Genomic DNA, 12,161 nt, shown 5'->3' with positions numbered 1-12,161 from the left:
GAAGCCCAAGCGCTCCTCTTCTGGGGCAAATGAAAATATAGCGCTCATGAGGCGCTAGGAGCCTGGGCTTAAAAAGGAAAGGTCCAAAGCAATGTACCTAGGGGCACAGCTGGGCCCAGGAAGGCAAGCATACAGGGCCCCCTTGTGGGGGTTCCTCCTGGGCCCCCAGCAGCAGCAAGCCCCCAGCAAGTCCAGAAACAGCACAACTCATGGGCTCACAGCCCCTATATTTATATGGCACATTTGCTTTGTCTGCCCTGGCACAGGGCTTGGGGGAACCAGCAAAAACTGGTTCAGGGGGGAATTGGAGCACACTGTTTACCAGGCTCCTGTTCCCCTTTATCAGGTGGGGGCTCGTCATCAGACACACCACAGGGGGCGGAGCCAACATTGGACAGGGCAGGCGCAATCTTATTCAAGGGACTACTCCTCCCACTACTCCAAATGCAGATGTCCCATTCAGCCTAGTGCTGACTCACCCTACCCCTCCTGGAGCCACACACTCCTCACCAGCCACTGTCACTCAAAAGAAAGCCATGCAATTCACATCAGGCAGGCAGACACATAGCACACAGAAATGCCAACTTTTAAAAGTTGGCATTTCTATAATAGTTATAATAAATCTGCGCACACCATTGCGTAGCATTTAATATTACTATTCCAAATATGCTAAACTTGACCACGCTGCTCCTCTCATATCAGGAATTACCACTGAAACAGTTATCAGGGAATCCCTAATGCATTCCTATGGGAGGGCAGCCCCACAGTAGAGAATAACAAAAATGGCTGTTTGTCACTACCAAGACATGTCACACACTTAATGTACATGTCCTATCTTTTACCTACAATGCACCCTGCCCATAGGGCTAGCTAGGGCCTACCTTAGGGGTGACTGGCATGTAGTAAAAGGGGGGTCACAGACATGGCGCACACTTTATGTGCCATGTCACAGCAGCAGTGGCACTGCACTCACAGGCTGTCACAAACGGCAGATGGACTACCCTTATGAAGCAGGTACAGCAGAAGCGATGATGTTGCTAGTTTCTCTCTTCCCTAGGAGCGATACCTCATGTGAGTCATATATGTATACACTACACAGAGAGGACCTCACCAGAAGAAAGGAAACAAGCATTTGCAATGCAATAGGTCTCGCAGCATTCAAGTTTGAGTTATTGCCATTGTATCTGACAATGTGTTGCATGAATTTTTTTACAAACTCTGTATTGGCGCATGAAGATGATTTGCAAGTGCCTATTTTGTTGTTTGTAAATAAATATGTAAACATTGTATATTTATTTGGTTAAAGTTTAATGTTAAGATGGTTATGTAAGGGCCTGGATAGGATTGTTATAGTGAATAAGAACAATTATAGCACGTTATTGGCGAGAGAGAGAGAATGTATGCTGTCTCATTGTTGACACCAGGCAGCACATAGTGAGATCACCAGACTGGAAGAGAGTGCACATTTTTTATAAATACGTGTTTGTGTCTGAAAGGTAGTAAGAAATGTGCAGTGGCTTCAGTGCCCAATGGGGTGTCGAACATAGCTCTCTTCTCGTTTACCAACAGGGGTGCACTAAACTCATTCACCATAATCAAGAGTTTGTAGACCTCACTAGACCAAATGATGTATGGATGAAGACCCCGGATCAAAAGGCTTCTGTTGATCAGACATACTGAAACCGCATTACCACTCCAATCACTTACGCAGTGAGAGCCAAACATGGCTGCGAATGTACCAAAATGATAAACACATAACTCAAGAGTACAAACAGTGATTGCAGATTTTGCTTGGGGTCTAATCTGATGCCTATTAAAGGCTAGGTCATATACTCACAAAAACTGCATAGGTCTTAAGTTATTTGGATGCTCTAAGCAAGGTGTTTTTTTTGCACCTCAAGCTCCTGTTTGTCACTTTTTATAGCTAAACCCCTGATCAAACGGTTCACCAGTGACCCAACCAGTAGGGGGCAAAATAAACACCCTCAAAGGGTGACAGAGAGCACACGCACTTTACACTGGACAGCAGTGCTAAAGTGCCCAGAGTCTTAAAACCACCAACACCATGTCAGAAAAAAGACTAGGAGAAAGGCAACCAGTAGGGGGCAAAATAAACACCCTCATGTGTAGCTTAAGCACAGAAATGGTAATGCAAATTGTTGACCAAGTGCAAAATGTACATGCATTGGGCAAACTGAGGTTTTCAATTAACAGCTGGTGTCTACCCTCCTTCCATTTCCACCTCTACTGCAAGATCAAATTGTTGTTTTCCGTTACTTCAAAGGTACCCAGGGCCATTTAAGAAGGCATTTGTTGGTTAAGAAGTGACAACTAATCCGATTTCACCCGATACCAGTAATCATCCCTCATTAGGGTGCATCAGGGATGCTTTGTTGAATCCCTCTTGTGATGCAGCAGAGGAGTATTCTATCAGGCTATGGTTCAGTATCTCAAATTTCCGATGACTCCACTCGCATTAAAATGAAAAACAGTATGCAAGCCACATGCTAGAGGGTATTGATCCCCTGGAAAACAGGACGCAATTCCACCCTTAAAACTACTTCTGCATTACATTCCTTCTACCACAGTCATTTAGGAACTTAATACACCAGGGACGCAGGGGGAGCTCAAGCTTACCAGAGCTGAGAAGATTTTGAGTCAATTTCCCAGGTTTGTGTTATTGGAAGTGATACAGCTGTCCATCAGAGGAGAAGGTTGTAAAGGCATACATCTGAAGCCACCCATCCGTGCACGCCGCACTCCATCAAAGCCCGCTTAAACTCCAAATATTACTTTTATGGAAATACATCATGCCAAACCAATTGGAAGGACCCGAGAGAAAAAAAAACCCGTCAGAGGTCCGTGAACTCTGCTGCTTACGTCTTTTGGCTCTGCAACACCGGCGAAAGTGAAAGCGTGCTCGTCGTCACCTTCATCATGGGGATGTGGCGCGCGGCGGAGATGTCGCCGTGAGCGTGCACATAAATATGCTTTTTAGCATGCAACACCTTTGGTGGGGGCGGGACTTCCGTATTGTGCGCAAAGCCCACTCCTACCAAGACGTGCGAACGCAAAACGAAACCTATCGTGGGGCGGGACTTTCGTTTTGTGAAGCCCGCGCCCACGGAGTGCCTGGAGGAGCAGTGGTGACGCGGGGCTCCCATGCCCGAGGGAGAGCCCCGCGGTCGGAGGCTGCACAAGTCCGGAGTGCCGGTGAGCGGGGAAGGGGCGGATGCCTGTATGTGTGCGTGTGTGTGTGTCTGTGTGCGCGACGGCGGGGGGTTGGGGGGACGTCTCTCCGTGCGTGTATGTGCGCTTGTGTATGTGTGCGCGCATGCGTGCAGGGGGAGGTGTGCCTGTGTATGTTTGTGCTTCCCAGGAGACAGCCACGGCGAGCGCGTTCGCGCTCGCGTGGCCTGCGCCGATCGCCTTTGGCGAGATGCGCGCGGCCAGATGCTGTCTCCTGGGAAGCAGACCCAGTAACAAAAGATCTCGGCGAGACAGCGCTTACGCGCTGTAACGCTACGAGACCTAAAAATGGAGAAATAAAACATAAAGGACTGGCAGCCAGAAACCATCTACAGCACGTGATGACAGGGTAGTTGTTACACGTTAGATCTGTCTTCTGTTTCTTGCATAAAGACACAAGGAACATTCATGAATACACCTCCCAACCCCTACAAGCATCTGCTATATTATAGGAGTATAGGGACCCACTCATTTATGTTAACTGCCACAAGCATCCAGGTATACAAAGCACAAAAGGAAAAAATAAAGCAAAGGCAAAAGAAAAGAAGTTCAAATGATCAACAGTTCTTGAAAGCTAAAGCCTTTAGCCTTCAGTGGATATTAGTCAATAAGGCAGGAAGCCACTTAGCTTATGAACGATGTCTCTTCCTTTCTTACTCGAAATTCCTGTTAACCCAATCCGAGCCACTCAACAGCTCTGTGGTGCCTTGAAGATTCAGTTAATACCAGGGGCCCAATAGAATGCAAAAAATAATAATAAAAATAAGACTAGAGCCTCGCAACAGCTCTCGCGTTAGTTTCATCACTAACGCCTTATACCCAATTCCTCTGTAGTTCACAAAGGTATGGATATCTATTTCCAGAGTTCGAGAAACAGCGGTAGAAAGCGGCTCTCACAGCGCGGCTTCCAGAGCGGCTCTCACAGCGCAGGTCAAGTAAACAATGTCGGAAAAGCACAATTAATCGGGTATTTGCCCGTCCCAAAAGAGTAACGGGAGCAAAAGTCACGGGATCCTCAGGTTCTGCACGATATGGCAAGTCAGCTTCCACGAAGACCCGGAACTGCATACAACTCAGGTGGCAAGCAGCGAAGACTTCCTGGGAGGGGCAATTATAGGAAGCAGTAACAGATAGAGGGACAGTGATTAGATGACAGACTACACAACAGGCATTCTGGGATATGTAGTCTTAGAGACTAAGGCGCCTAGATCGTGACACAGGCCCTGCAATGGCAGAGGCCTGAGATAGGTTTGAAAGGCTACTTTGGTGGGTGGCGCAATCAGCGCTGCAAGCCCACCAGTAGCATTTAATTTACCAGCCCTGGGTATCTGAGATACCACTTTACAAGGGACTGACAGGTAAATTAAATAGGCTAAATAAGTGTAGACCAATCTTACCATATGTAACACAGAGAGCACACGCACTTTACACTGGACAGCAGTGCTAAAGTGCCCAGAGTCTTAAAACCACCAACACCATGTCAGAAAAAAGACTAGGAGAAAGGCAAACCGTTTTGGAGTTACCCAACAAAAAGGGCCAAGTCCAACAGGCACCAACCGTGGGATCTCACAAAGGAGCACTGGCTGTAGGATACTGCAAAGAGGCACCAACCGTGAGATATTACAAAGGAGCACTGGCTGTAGGATACTGCAAAGAGGCACCACCCCATGGATTTCACAAAGGAGCACTGTCTGCAGTGTGCTGTGTAGGTCCATTAAACTGTAAATTAACAATGTCTGTATAGTACGCCGAGGGAGCACCAAATGTGGGATATTGAAAAAATGCACTGTAAGGTAGAGTACAGTATCACAGACAGGGGTATCTGGAAGGAGAAATTACTGTGGGGTGCAGTACAGGCGAACATGCTATAGTGTGCAGAAAAGAAGGACTAACTGTGGGTACAGCAAAGAAGCACTGACAGGTGGTTACAGTAACAGTGCAAGATGAAGAAGGAGCACACATTGTGGGGTAGAGTTTAGAAGCACTGTCTGGGTGGTATAGAAGAGCACGGATTGTGGGTACAGCAAAGCAGTACGAGCTGTGGGGCATACACAGCCCAGCAACATGGTGTGTGAAGTTTAACAAAGGAGTAACCGTTTGTGGGGTATTGTGGTGAAGCACCAACAGTGCAGTACAGTTAAGGCAGGCTATGGGGAATCACAAATAAGCATTGCCTGTGGGTTGCAATAAGGCAATACTAAAGTCGGAATAAAGCAAAGAAGCACCATCTGTGGGATACAGCAAATGAGCACCAATGTAGACTATACAGAGCGTGCACTTAATGCGGAGTAAAGAGTAGGAGGACGTTCTGTGGGGTGCAGTGAATGTATACTGACTCTGGGATATAGAGAAGTAAAGTAAACTGTGGTGAAAAACAAAGGAGCACAAAATATAGTTTAACAACAATTAGTAACTAATGTGGATTATAAAAAACGCTTTGTGAAATACACCAAAGGAGTTCAGAATGTGTGACGTAGAACTGTGGAGTATGGAACAGGATGCACAACTGTAGAACATAATAACTAGGGGTGATGTGGGGTATAGTAACAATGTACTGATGTCGAGTACAGCGAAGAAGCACCAACTTAGGAATATAGTGAATGAACACAGACTGTAGGCTATAAAGAAAGAGGACACCAACTATATGCAATAGAGAAGGAGCATCAACTGTGTCATATAGTGAATGAGAACTGACTGTGGGTTATAAAGAAGAATATCTCGAATAATCACTGACTGTGGGTTATAAAGAAGAATATCACGAATAGCCACTGACTGGGTTATAAAGAAGAATATCGCGAATAGTCACTGACTGGGTTATAAAGAAGAATATCGCAAATAGTCACTGACTGTGGGTTATAAAGAAGAATATCTCGAATAATCACTGACTGTGGGTTATAAAGAAGAATATCGCGAATAGCCACTGACTGGGTTATAAAGACGTATATCGCGAATAGTCACTGACTGTGGGTTATAAAGAAGAATATCGCAAATAGTCACTGACTGTGGGTTGTAAAGAAGAATATCGCAAATAGTCACTGACTGTGGGTTATAAAGAAGAATATCGCGAATAGTCACTGACTGTGGGTTATAAAGAAGAATATCGCGAATAGTCACTGACTGGGTTATAAAGAAGGATATCGCGAATAGTCACTGACTGTGGGTTATAAAGAAGAATATCGCAAATAGTCACTGACTGTGGGTGATAAAGAAGAATACCGCAAATAGTCACTGACTGTGGGTTATAAAGAAGGGATACCAACTATGAAGAACAGAGAAAGAGCACCAACTGTGTAATATAGTGAATGAGCACTGACTGTGGGTTATAAATAAATGGGCACCAACTACTGGGAATGGAAAACAGCACCAACTGTGTATATCGTGAATAAGCACTAACTGTGGATTAAAAAGCGAGGGTGTAACAGAGGCCATGGCAAGCTGGGCCAGGATGGCGCAAAATATCTGGCAAAACTCTGAGCTCCCATCCGTTTATCCGGCCTGCATCCTGGACAAAGCATCTAACTCACAGCCATCACGCAGGCTGTTGTGATCCTGAGGTCACCTTGTATTCACCAGTACTCAGTGCTTTAAATGGGCCGGTGCTAAACGGTACTGAGTACCGGAACTTTTAATTTTTTGCCTTGTGAGTACCGGAACCTCTCCAGGCATGAGGAGAGTACCGGTACTCACTTGGGCCTGTCCGGTTATGGGAAAAACGGTCACATGAGCATGTACCTGTACCCCTAGCTACCGTGACCATTTTCCAGTGAGCAGCCTCTGCTGTAAATGTGTCCGTGGCGTCACCCTCGTCGCTGCAGGGTGACAGAAACGAGGGGAAACCCTCCACAAAGACCCCTTCCTTCTTTGCCAACTTCACATGTTCGCGCCCACATTGTCAGAAAAGAGAGGACCACAAATTTCCAGTCAGGACCCAGGGAGGAATACTGATTTGGATGTCGAACAGGCCATTATGTTCTCTGCAGGTGGCCGCCACTCGGTAGCAGGGCAATTATTTGCCTCAAACAGGAACCCGAACTTCCCAGTCCGGGTTCCGCAGCAACCACAGCACCGAGACTGCCCTCATCGCCGCCATCGATGACATCAAGTCCCTGCTGGACAACGAAGAAACGGCGGCCCTCATCCACCTGTACCTGTCAGCCACAACGCCGGGATCCAAGAGAAGGCCCTGGACTGGACCACCTCCTTCCTCTCCGGCAGAACACAGAGCGTCCGCTTTCCCCCCTTCCGCACCGAAGCCACTGATATCATCTGCGGCGTACCCCAGGGCTCATCCCTCAGCCCAACTCTGTTTAACATCTACATGGCACCATTCGCCCACGTCGCCCGTCTGCATGACCTCAACATCATCTCCTATGCCGATCACACACAGCTGATCCTCTCCGTCACCAAGGACCCCCACCACACCAAAACCAACCTTCACGAAGGAATGAAGGCAGTCGATGAATGGATGAGGAACAGCTGACTGAAGCTGAACTTAGACAAGACGGAGGTCCTCATCCTCGGATCCACCCCTTTGGCCAGGGACGACTCTTGGTGGCGGACTGCACTGGGAACCGCTCCAACACCCACCGACCACGCACGCAACCTAGGGGTCATCCTCGACTCCACCCTCTCCATGACTAAACAGGTCAACGCCATCTCCTCCTCCTGCTTCAACACCCTCCGCATGCTCCGCAGGATCTACAAGTGGATCCCCACTGAAAAGAGAAGAACGGTCACCCAGGCCCTCGTCAGCAGCAGGTTGGACTACGGAAACGCCCTCTACGCAGAAACCTCGGCCAAACTCCTGAGACGCCTCTGCACGCCTGATCCTCGACATCCCTCTCCGCAGCCACATCACACCCCACCTGAGAGATCTGCACTGGCTCCCGGTCAACAAGAGGATAACCTTCAAGCTCCTCACCCAAGCACACAAGGCACTCCACAACACCGGACCAGCTTACCTCAAAAGACGACTCCGCTTCTACACCCCCACCCGCCAGCTCCGCTCCGCCAACCTCGCCCTCGCCACAGTCCACCGCTTCCGCAGAGCGACCTCTGGCGGCAGATCATTCTCCCACCTCGCCGCCAAGACCTGGAACACCCTCCCTATCCACCTACGGCAGATCCAAGACCTGCTGACCTTCAGAAAACTCCTCAAGACCTGGCTTTTCGAGCAGTAGCAGCATTCCCCACCCCAACGCCTTGAGACCCTCACAGATGAGTAGTGCGCTTTACAAATTATATGATTGATTGATTGAAGTGAGATACGGGTATAAAGGGGTAACGTCAGAAACTAAAGGAAGGGAATAGGAGCAGACTATAGACGCCATCTTTGCTAGACAGATGTCTTCTTATTCTCGAACAGCCAAGCGCTTGGAAGTGAAAAACAATTCTTGTAAAATTGTCAGGGATGTTTTATTAAATGACAGTTATCTGTTTGTTTTATTAATCATTTTGCAACATTTTAAACAGCCATCGAAGACGTTTTGACAGATTTCTTCATTTAGTTGCAGGCTTAGGTTTATGTCTTAGCAGGGAAAAACAATTGTGTTCCCATGATTTTCCCATATTTTCACCGGCTAGCATCTAAAAATGCACCAAAAACGGCCATGTGGCTCTGGTGCATGGGGCTGGCCCTAGTCTTTATTGTGGAGTAAAATAGGGGAAAGGGCTTCAATCCCTCTGGTGAGATCCGGAGACTCGCACCAATTTTCCCTGGTGTCATTTTTTTTTCTTCCTTGTATGGTGAAAAGAAGGGACTGCTCCTATTCCACCGGGTGCAATCGGACACTTACCTTACTTAGGAAGGCCAGCAGTCTGCCAAGATAGGTGTGTGATGTGCAGGTCTCACATTCGAATTCTGGTGAAGATGTTTTAGCAGTTAATCCTTCCAAAGTCCATAGACTAGATATCAAGCTCAAATCAATATTAAGAATTTTATATAATAATGCTTCATGTAAATAGTTTAGGGAAAGTGGTATAAAATAACAGATTTTTGTTTTAGCGTATGGCAATGTCCTTCCTTTGTCATAGGACCACAGAGTAAGATAAAAAAAAGGTGCTGTGGGTTAAGCAGAGAGATGACTTGCTGAATCCCATGAAAAACTCAGGGAGTGTGGATTCTGCGCAGATTTAGGATAACCCCTCAGTTATCTGCTTAACGTGGCACAGCACACACATAGCTAGAATCTGCTGGACCTCTACATTCTAAAGAGAGGTGAAAAGGTATCTCACCCAGGTGGGTGTAAATCTTAAACACACATTAAGAACAATATAGAGCACTGCCTTGAGGCCAAAACCAGTAAGAGGTGAAAGGTACTGGGGACTCTGAACTCAGATTTGCATTCTCACAGTGGCGCACATGTTCTGTGTTTGTGGAATTCATGTGTGGCACAGTACTTGGGCATCTCCAAAAATTATTAAAAAATCAATTTGATAGGAAAACTCAGTGCTCCGATCTGAAGTAAGCCGCTCTGGGTCAAACTCTAGTTAGCCCATGCCTTAAGTCTGCCCTGCTCTGTAGACTCAAGTTTATGTGTGATTTTATTTGTGTTAATTTCTTTGAGAAGATTCCAGACTTCTTAAAATGATGAATTATCTGTCATTAATATACTTGTGGACTCTGAACTGAGAACTGTCAGTCTTACCAACTTGATTAGGAGTGGATTCTTGTGCAGGGGCGTGCCATGTGGTTGGAAAACTTTGGATAAAGTGTAGGCGTTCTTTGGCAACATTCTCTTTAGAACAACAGACATAAGGTGTCTCAGGGATGCCAAGAAGGGGCACATATGATACAGTGCCCACTCCCAAAAACCTGTTTAGCCCCATAATGTATCAATGCCATCTGCATCTCTTGTATGGTGCGGTGTGCAATCGTGGGACCTCTAGACCTTATAATAAAAAGTTGCCAGGGGAGTTTTCTTTCTTTCACAAATACTCCCTTTGTAACATGCACATTTTTTAAATCATTGTTTATTAAGCTTAAACGCCCTACTTATGTAAATTCCCTATGGGACTATCCCCACCCATTTCCACCAATTCCGATTTCAGGTCTCTCGAGGTATGTGTGAGTTGCATCAAATTACTTCTTGGTCCACTGACACCATGGGGGCTTCCCCGCCCTTCTCTCCGGCTGCCATGCCACCTGCGAACCACCTGAGGCCTGCTGGGCAAAGTGCGTGACACCCTTGACTCCTGCCAGCCTCTATGGCGTTTGACCCAGCTACTGCCCCTGGCGTCGAGGAAAATCTACTTACTGGTGGACGTGCTCCAGAGACTGATCCGTGCCTGACGGTGCCTTTGCTGAGCAGCCTGAAGCCAACATGCAGAGCCTCGGTGTGACCAGACTGGGGCCCCTGTGGTGATGGGGGGCACCGGTTGGGAGCTGAGGCGGTGAATGGGAGCGTAGAGGGAGGAGACTCCTACCCCTGTCGTCCTGGGCGCTCTTGCCTGCTGCCGAGCAAAGCATGCTAGGGCATGGCATGAGAGGTCCTTGGCCCTCACACACCTCCCTGCCGATCGCGACTCACTGGCACAGCGGGCCCCTCCCTAATATGTGTGACTTCTTGTCAATGGGGGCCCAAGGAGCGAGGGTCCAGTTGGTAGCCAGACTAGGCCCTAAAAAGTATTGAGGTGGGCCTGGAAGGAGACTAAGTCCCCAGGGTGCCTTGAAGGGGGAATCTGCCCTGCAATACCACCAGAGCGGGAGCGGTGGAGGCCGGCGGGGTCACGCTGAGGGGCCGGGGCCGCTGGGACAGCGTGCCTTCCCCACCCGGATGCACTGACAGCTCCTCTTGAAGCTTGCGCCACGGCTGGAGGCCTGCCTGCAACCTGCGGGAGGCCCGAGGTCCCTGCAGGGGACCCCATAGGAGGGCAAACCCCGTAGTAGGGCGTGGGGAACCATAGGCCAGCCCAGTGGAGGGAGGGGGGGGGGGGGGGGGGGCGGGGTCACCCAAGGGTAGGCCATCCCCCTTTCTGGGACATGAAATAGGGGAGCCCATCCCTCCTGGCGCCCTCTTTGCTGCTGCCCACCCTCACTAGTCGGTCGTGCCAGGCTGCTCCTCGCCAGCCTTAGGCCCATTAGGTCTCCCAGCCCCCCCCCCTCTCATCCCCCCCCCCGACGACGGACGCGAGGCCCGCGCTTTCTGCTCACGAGCAGGTAAGGGATTATCAGGCCTCCCCCCCGGGCCCCGTCCTCGGGAGTATCCGAGTCGACAGGGCTCCGTGGTTCTACCACGGGGGAGCCCAGAGATCCTTTCTTGTTGGCGTGCGGGGTCTGTTGTGCGTTGTGCGGGCGGAGGGATAGGCATTACAAATGGCGCCGATGGGGCTGGGTTGTGCTGCCCGGTATCGAGGAGTGAGGGTTAGCGAGGTCGGGGTGGCGGGGATCGACGTGCGGGTCCGCCGCCACCGCCAACGACGAATAAGCATATGGGCGAACTGCCCCAACGACGAATAAGCATATGGGCGGGCAGCCCTGGCTGTTCGCAAGCACCCACGTAGAACGTTCAGCCCCAGGGCAGCAGACTAGGGGTGGCGGGGAGCGGCATGTGGCTCCACCGGCACAGCGAGCAGCACCAAGAGAAGCGCCGGGTTGCCTTCAGAGACCCCTTTTGTTGGCGTGCGGGGTCTGTTGTGCGGGCGGGGGGATGGGCATTGCAAATGGCGCCGATGGGGCCGGGTTGCGCTGCACGTTAGCGAGGAGTGAGGGTAAGCGTGGTCGGGCTGGCGGGGATCGACGTGTGGGTCCGCCGCCAACGACAAGAAAGCATAAGTGTGTGGTTCCGTCATACAACCGCCCGACCCTCCCCCCCCTCTCCCCGAATGCAGGTTACTCTTGCTTTTGGTCTAAACAGCACTTGAAAGCACTGCCCGGCCTGCTGTACCCCTGTCGTCATTCTCCTCTCGCCGCC

At 49.4% G+C, this 12,161-nt stretch overlaps 1 protein-coding gene across 2 annotated transcripts in view; it reads right to left on the bottom strand.

Annotated features, from left to right (window-relative positions):
• The window catches only part of DGKI (diacylglycerol kinase iota), a 689,048-nt gene that overhangs the window by 96,277 nt on the left and 580,610 nt on the right, over positions 1-12,161 (bottom strand). The gene's annotated exons all lie outside the window — the stretch shown is intronic.

Source organism: Lissotriton vulgaris, chromosome 1_2 (assembly GCF_964263255.1).
Source record: "Lissotriton vulgaris chromosome 1_2, aLisVul1.2, whole genome shotgun sequence".
NCBI classification, from domain to species: Eukaryota; Metazoa; Chordata; class Amphibia; order Caudata; family Salamandridae; genus Lissotriton; species Lissotriton vulgaris.
This window is presented reverse-complemented; position numbering and strand designations above follow the sequence as displayed.